Source organism: Nomascus leucogenys, chromosome 4, assembly GCF_006542625.1.
Source record: "Nomascus leucogenys isolate Asia chromosome 4, Asia_NLE_v1, whole genome shotgun sequence".
Lineage (NCBI taxonomy): Eukaryota > Metazoa > Chordata > Mammalia > Primates > Hylobatidae > Nomascus > Nomascus leucogenys.
The window spans coordinates 59,437,839-59,446,898 of NC_044384.1; positions in this window are offsets into that span (position 1 = coordinate 59,437,839).

Below are 9,060 nucleotides of genomic sequence, written 5' to 3' on the forward strand. Positions count from 1 at the left end.
ATGCTGCTGATAAAGACATACCTGAAACTGAGAATAAAAAGAAGTTTCATTGGACTTACAGTTCCATATGGCTGGGGAGGCCTCAGAATCATGGTGGGAGGCAAAAAGCACTTCTTACATGGTGGTGACAAGAGAAAAATGAGGAAGAAGCAAAAGTTGAAACCCCTGGTAAACCCATCAGATCTTGTGAGACTTATTAACTATAACAAGAATAGCACGGGAAGGACCAGGCCCCGTGATTCAATTACCTCCCCCTGGGTCCCTCCCACAACACATGGGAATTCTGGGAGATACAATTCAAGTTGAGATTTGGATGGGGACACAGCCAAACAACATCACTGGTGATGCCTATAAACACAAACATCTCCTAACTGGGGAGAAGGTCATGCTGACAGGCTTGCTCCTCCTGTATCTTTGATAATGACCCCCATGACTTTTCATGCAAATGGGAAGATGAACTGAGAGCAGATTTGGAAATGGACATTTAGAGAATGGGGTTGTATTACATGTGATGCTTTGTCAGAACACATTTCTTAGAGTTAAACTTGGAATGTTGCCTTGCCTTCGCCTGACTCTGTGAAACTAATATGAAGTTTCCTAAGGTTATTCGCGTCAGGCTGACCTTCTATCCTCAGTGCTCAAGGAGCCATAGTACTGAAGAAGAGAGTCCTGGAAACAGAAATACATTTTCACTCCCCTACTCAAAATCTATAATGAACCCCCACAGCCAACCATTTGAAACATAAACTCCCTACCCCCACACTCAAGGGCAGCTGTGTGCTGGTTCCAGCAGTCGTTATGAGACTTTTTAATGTACTCAGCATCGCAGGAAGCCTGGGCAGGTGTGTGTGCTACTCTCTGCTCACTCCCACTATACCCCTTTACTCCATCCATTTATTCAGTCTTTTTTTTTTTTTTTTTTTAGCGACAGGGTCTCACTCTGTTGCCCAGGCTGGAGTACAGTGGCATGAACATAGCTCACTGCAGCCTCCAACTCCTGGGCTCAAGTGATCCTCCCACCATAGCCTCCTGAGTAGCTGGGACTACAGGTGCGCACCACTATGCATGGCTTTTTTTTTTTTTTTTTTTTGAGACGGAGTCTCACTCTGTCACCCAGGCTAGAGTGCAGTGGCACGATCTTTGCTCACTGCAACCTCCACCTCCTGGGTTTAAGCAATTCTTCTGCCTCAGCCTCCCAAGTAACTGAGATTACAGGCATTAGCCACCTTGCCTGGCTAATTTTTGTATTTTTAGTAGACAGGAGGTTTTACCATGTTGGCCAGGCTGGTCTGGAACTCCTGACCTCAAGTGATCCACCTGCCTTGGCCTCCCAAAGTGCTGGGATTACAGGTGTGAGCCACCATGCCCGGCCCTATGCACGGATATTTAAAAAATTTTTTTTGTAGAGATGGGACATCACTATGTTGCCCAGGCTGCTCTTACACTCCTGGGCTCAAGTGATCCTCCTCCCTTGATCTCCCAAAGCACTGGGATTACAGGCACCATTTATCAGCCTCGAATGCCCTCCCTTCACCATCCTTTTTTCAAGCGCCACCTTGCACGCTCCCTCCTCCCCAGCCTGAAACCAACTGTCCTTCCTTGGCCATCTCATAGTTCTTTGCTTATGTGCATCATGGGCATGTGCCCAGTGCTGAATGTGTGAACAGCAGGCAGGACCGTGCTTGTGATATCTTCCTTACATTGCTGGAGGTTACTTTGGTTGGAAAAAACCATGGGGAAACCATTTGCACATAGGTAATAACAGTTTTGGAAATTCTGCTTTATTATTGAGAAAAGTTCTGGATAAGAAAGATTTGTGTGAATCAATGTAGTATTTAATTCAGTGGAGCACATTTGTAGGAGAGCAGTGATGAAGATCCCAACTTCTTTTATACTTTCTTTTACTTCAACAGTTTTTCTTTTCATGATATTGAAAGGCTTACATTTTTCAATTGCAGCCCCATATATCCATTTGTGGGGCACAATACTGTTACAGGGGTAAAAAAATGAAGTGCTAATATGTATATCTAGGTTAATTAGAAAACAGTTCTCCCCTTCCCCTTTTCATATGCCCCCTTCTTTTCTATTTGGATTGGCATGGAAGCATGGTGTTTCTGCCAAATGAGTAAGTTGAAATAAAAAAAAACACAAACATTCTTTTTCAGCCAGGAGAGTGTCAGTGTTGATCTGGTGGGGAAATGGGTGCTGATTTGTGTCTTGGCAGATCTTATCACAAAAAAAAAAGAAAAAAAAAGAAAAAAAAAACACCAAGAGTGCTTGAGGAAACTCCAGCATGAATAAATGGGTTGCCTGACAGTTTAAATAAATGTACTTGCACTGAACTATCTAAATATGGTTGTCTCTTCGAATTAAGCAAAAGAAGGTCTAGATGGATGAAAATAGAATAATTCCAAGCCTGTTCCAATTCTAACTCTTAGTTGAACACATATACATAGCTGCACACACAGACCGTGCAGTTTTCTACATAGGTTATGGCTAATGAGTTTCACAAGAAAGCAGTGAGAATGGCTGGTAATTATTTTGTCACATGTATACACAGCTAAAGTCCTGATATCTAGGTCTCTGCAGGAACTTTTCTACCTACATCAATTAATCTCAAGAACTTTTAGCAATTTTTGAATGTTTCTCAATATGGCAGGAGGTCCTGAGCCCAGGAGCAATTTTTTTCTCTTTTTAAAAATTTATTATGATTATTATTTTAAAATGGGGTTTGGCCATGTTGTCCAGGCAGGTCTGAAACTCCTGGGCTCAAGCAATCTACCCCACTCGGCCTCCCAAAGTGCTGAGATTACAGGCGTGAGTCACTGCTCCTGGCCAGAGCAATTTCACTGAGCCAATTTTTACTCTAAGTCCTGACAGAGGTGCCCCAGGACCTCAGAGCCTTCTGCTGGGTTTGCTTATGAGAAAATAAAGAAAATGGATGAACTCTCAGCCAGGTGTCTTGGGCTGAGGACTTGAGATATTAAGGGGTGAACCTGAGTGTTTAATGGGAGTCGGTGGCACAGCCAACCAGGGGGACAGCAGAGCATTCAGGAGAGAGGGGCCTGGACTCACTCTGTCACCCAGAGTAGTTAGACAACTGTCAAGTGTGGAGAGGGCAGGACATGCAAACAAAAGATAGGATTCAGGCCCCCCCACTCCTCAACCCTCACTAATTCCTGTGTTGTTTAGAGCAGGGGTCCACTGGTATATGAGAAGAAAAAATAAATAAAGATTTCTGATTATATTAATATTCTATTTCTTACATTAGGTACCTAGAGTAGTCAACTTCATAGAAACAGAAAGTGGAATAGTGGTTACCAGGGGCTGTGGGGAGAGAGGAACATGAAGTTATTGTTTAACTATAGGTTTTTGGGTTTACAGGATGAAAACATTCTGAAGATGGCTGATGGTGGTGGCTGTACAACATGAATACACTTAATGCCACCTAACTGTACACTAGAAAATGATAAAAATAATAACTTTTATGTGATGTATATTTTATGACAATAAAAAATAAATAAACATATAAAAATAAACACTCCTACTCTATCACTTCCCAATAAAGGTGGTATGTTCACAATGAGTGAGAAAGTAAATATTGTCTGAATGGAATTAATGCTATGAAGTATGAAACTGGATGAATGGAAATATTTCCACAATCATAGAGTTTTGTTGACAAAAATAGTGTGTGACATCTATAACGTCTCTAATATCTGCATATTTAAAAAACTTGGGAAGAGAATTTCTAACTTTAACAAATTTTCTATTTTAAAAATTTCAATTGTTTCAAATCCACAATACAAAAATGCAACACTTTTTCATTAACTTGCAAGATCCAGCTGACTAACATTAGGGAATATTTAAGTTTACTAGCTGAATTTGACCAAAAGAGCTTTGCATAGCTGCTGGATCCAATTAAAAATTAAGTGTGATGTTTCAGAAAGTTTAGCCAATGATGCAATTCTTCTATTTGTGTCTATTTATCATTGTAAGAAACCTTTTTCTATGTAGTCCGTTAAAAACCAAGTGTTATGTGAATACACAAGTTAGTGTACATGCCTATCTTAATCCTGTCCACTGAATGAGGCTAGAAGAAATGATATCCCAATAGCAATGAACATACCCAGTGCTTGGATCTTGGTCTCTAAATACCATTCTCCTACTAAAGAAACCAGGACTCCTAGAAGAAATGGCTGATTCCAGGACTGGGGCAGAGAACATACAAGATGAACCAGGAGCATCTTGTAATACCTGAGAGCAAGAAACCATCCCCCAAAACCACAAAAGGATGGTAGCAAATCAAAGGGACACAGGAGCCAATCTAAAAGAATTCACAATGGCCAGGAACTCAGGGGTATTCAGGGGGAAAGGGTGGGAAATGAGTGAGGGATAAGAGACAACAAATTGGGTGCAGTGTATGCTGCTCAGTTGATGGGTGCACCAAAATCTCACAAATCACCACTAAAGAAATTACTCATGTAACCAAACACCACCTGTTCCCCAATAACCTATAGAAAAACAAAATCCCAACTCAGATTCAAGGGGAAGGGATCTCATGAATGCAAATAAATAAATTAATTAATTAATTTAAAAATAAAAGAATTTACAATGGCCAAAGCTGGAAATTTTTTAGCAAAGGAATGAATAATGTAGTATAGGATTATAACCCAAATTATAAAATAAATATTCACGAGTCAATGCTAACATAAATAAATGAATGGATAAATAAATTTTTAAAAAGGAAGAGACAAACCTTTACAGAATTCCAAACAATGTATGTAGATACTCCTTCTCTAGGGGGTAGAACTTTATTCTCAACTGCCTGTCGCCTGCCATGAAAGTGGGCTACACATAGTGACTTGCTTCCAAACAATAGGGTAGCAAAAGGGGAAAACAGCAGCTCCTCAGTGAAGAAGCCCAACAAATAATGTCTTAACCAAATGACGGCTAACATCCTCTATGACAGCATGTGGCTATCATGTACCCCCGATATGACATAATGGGAGGGGCACTTGACCTCTGTGCTATTTTTAAATAGAAATTCTTTAAATATTCTTTAAAAATTATTCATAATAATAATAACCATAATCATGAGAAAAACAACAGACAAACACAGATTGAAGGGCATTTTACAGGATATTTGGCTAATACTTCTCAAGACTGTCAAGGTCATAAATAACAAGGAAAGACTAAGAAACTTACAGACTAGAGCAGACTGAGGAAATATGACAGCTAAATGCAATTTAGGACCCTTGGTAGGTTCCTGGAACAGAAAGAGGACATTAATGACAAAGTGATGAAATCCAAATAAGTCTGGAGTTTAGCTGAAAATAATGCAACAATGTCAGTTTCTTAGTTTTGACAAATGTAACATGGTAATGTAAGGTGTTAACAATGGAGAAACGAGGGGAGTGGTATATACACAAGTCTGTACTATCTTTACAAGTCCTTTGTTTTTTTGAGACAGGATGTTGCTCTGTTGCCCAGGCTGGGGTGCAGTGGTGTGAACATGGCTCATTGCAACCTCGACCTCCTGGGCTGAAGCTATCCTCCCACCTTAGCCTCCCACGTAGTTGGGACTACAGGCATGTGCCACCATGCCTGGCTATTTTTTTTTCTTTTTTTTTTTGGTAGAGACAGGGTCTGGACATGTTGCCTAGGCTGGTCTTGAACTCTTAGACTCAGGTGATCCTCCTACCTTGGCCTGCCAAAGTGCTGAGATTACAGCACTCTGGCAGTCCAGTGGCATGAGCCACTGTGCCCAGCCTGTAACTTTTTATAAATCTAAAACTATACCAAAACAAAAAGATTATTTTTAGGCTGGGCATGGTGACTCTTGCATGTAATCACAGCAGTTTGGGAGGCCAAGGCAGGTGGGTCACTTGAGGTCAGGAGTTCGAGACCAGCCTGGTCAATATGGTGAAACCCCATCTCTACTAAAAATACAAAAATTAGCTGGGCGTGGTGGCAGCTATAATCCCAGATTCTCAAAAGGCTGAGGCAGAAGAATCACTTGAACCTGGGAGGCGGAGGTTGCAGTGAGTTGAAGTCGTGTTCCTGCACTCCAGCCTGGGTGACGGAGTGAGACTGTGTCTCAAAAAAAAAAAAAAAAAAAGTTAAAAAAAAAAATCAAAATATGTTAAATTGAGGACCAAACTTGAAAATCATTACATCACAAAGTATTAAACCAAGATTTTCAGAAACACTGACATTTTGACTATCACATCCCTAAAAATTAACATTACTTATAATTGAAGCAAAAGTAAAAATAATTTTTAATTAATAGAGTTATCTTTAAAACATCATTTATTTCTTTTTTTCTTATCTGTTTAAAACATGTTTTATTGTATCTTCTATAATGCACTCAATATACTAACATTGTCATAGATTTTACAATTTATAGATGAATAAACATACCTATGTTTGGAATACAGAAACATTTTCACAGGAATATGAGGCTAAAAATTGTTTGTGTATCAGTGGTTTAAGGATATAACTAACATGTCATATAGAAATCAAGCAAGAATGTCTTGGTACAGGTAAGTGATCACGCATAAGTCACCTTGCTTCTCTGAGCCTCATTTTTCTCATTCATGAAATGGGGACAGTAATACTACTTACTGCTCAAGCTTGTTATTTTGGTCAAATGAGATCATGAATGTGAAAAGCTTCACAGACAGTACAGTGCCCCATAAAGGTGAGCAGGAATTCAGACTAACGAAGGTGGGGCGTCTATGGTATCAATGCTGAAAGCTGCAATGCGAGGTCAGAAAAGGCACAAAGTGGACAACTGATTGCTAACTGAAGCAACCTAGGGGGCTTTATACTATGGGCCCTTAGTCCCTCCCTGGGCATTCGAGGTGGCAGGAGTCAGACCCAGCATCCCTTCAGGTCAGCTGGGGCCTTATGAACAGCTAAGGTCATGGAGTCACTGAGTCCTAGAAGCTGGGCCTCAGGTTTCATCTTTGGGTTCAAAACCTTGCTCTGATCAGTTCACTCAGAGGTATTGGGGTTGGGGGAATGTCCAAACTTGAGAAAATTGATTTATGTGCTGATGTGTTTGCAGTGGAGAGGGGAATACTTGGCCCACTGGCCAGGACATGCCTTTCCTTATAAGTTTTGCTTAGAGAATGGAAGATTAGAATGCAAAGAGTTGAGATCTTCATCCAGTTGGATATTTTGCCCTGGACAGGAACAACTTGCCACTCGAATTGGAGTTCCTCAGTGTGCTGGATAGAGGCTCTCTTCTCCGGGTTCCTTGATGGTGACCTCCTCTTTCTGTTACCATAACAACACTCCTTGTTCTCCATATCATCCAATTCTCACCATGGGTGACAATCCAGCGACAAAGTGTTAACCGAGATGGTGCCTGCTCCTTCTCATATCTTTGGAGGCATGTTAATCTCATCAGTAGCGTCTCTAAACCCCACAGCAGGGCCTTTCCTTCTGAAAGGGCTTCAGAACATCTGGACCTGTCTGGGTGAATTTCAATAGCTTGAATCTCAGAAGCTATTGCTGTTGTATAGGGCTGTCGTTTAAAAAAATTTTTTTAATAATAAAGTGATGCTCAGAGGGTGGTATTTCCCCAACTTCGGCGTCATGTCCTCTCTTGACCTTCCCCTCCAGATGTGTCCCATCTTAACTCTCAAGGCCTTTCTTGAGGCTGTTTGTGTTTCCTCTACAATGAGTAAGACCTGATGATCGTGTGTGTGTGCGTGTGCATTCAGGCCCTTCTGTTTCCCTCCTCACTGATCTTCAGAGATTTGAGCCTGAAGCCAACTGCTGCAACTTCCTGTGTAAACAAAAACAGCCTGTCAAGATCCAAACAAAAAAATACAAACATCTCCTTATGTAGCACAGTTATAGCATTCATTTCTCTTGGAAGAAGACTTTACATATACTCATGAGAAGCTGGGTACCCCAATCTAAAACTATTAAGATTCTTAATTCATGAAGTTTTGAACAAAGTTTGGTCCCATTAAAAAAAAATTGATGGTGCTGCACAAAACATAACCATCTCTTTTATCTGAATGTTTTGAAAAGCTGCAAAAGTTATGGATTCCACTGTCAGAAGGAGACTCCTTTGATAAAGGAATGTTTTTAATTATTTAAATACCTTCACAGTAAGAGCTTACGGTGGATTGGTTTCTAAAAGTATTACTGGAGTCTCACTGCAGGTAACTGTGTAACTCTGTCAAAGCCACTGATTAAACAACCTGGCATGAGGCAAAGTATCAGCATGAGGATGTGTATTCCACATATAAACATGCAGCGCGGTCTTAATTGTATATTTTTAAATAACTTAAAGAATGTCATTGGATTGCTTGTAACTCAAACGATAAATGTGTGAGGGGATGGATGCCCCATTCCCCATAACGTGCTTGTTTCACACTGCATGCCTGTATCAAAACATCTCATATACCCCATAAATATATATACTATGTACCCACAAACATTTTTAAAATAATTTAAAAAAATTTTTTTAAATGCAGTATGCAATATTAACAGCCATCTGTTTGCTATACTTTATTCACTTTCACCTCTGAGTAAACTGAAGTATTATTATATCCTAAACCACCACAGACTTCCAGGGTTCAGGTAGGAGGAATGCAATTCAGCCACAGACGCCTGCTGGCTTTTTATCTTTTAAAAGATAGTTAAAGAATAACATCTGGAGGGCGCAGTGGCTCATGCCTGTAATCCTGGCACTTTGGGAGGCCGAGGCAGGTGGATCACTTGAGGTCAGGAGTTTGAGACTAGCCTGGCCAACATGGTGAAACCCTGTCTCTATTAAAAATGCAAAAATTAGCTAGGCATGGTGGCGGGTGCCTGTAATCTCAGCAACTTGGGAGGCTGAGGCAGGAGAATTGCTGGAACCGGGAGGCAGAGATTGCAGTGAGCCAAGATCACACCATTGCACTCCAGCCCAGGTCGACAACAGCAAGACTCAGTCAAAAAAAAAAAAAAAAAAAAAAAAGGAATTACATCAAAGACAAAGGATTATTTTCCAATCCATAGGCAATTAGGAGTAGCTTGAGAATTTATGAAAATAGAATT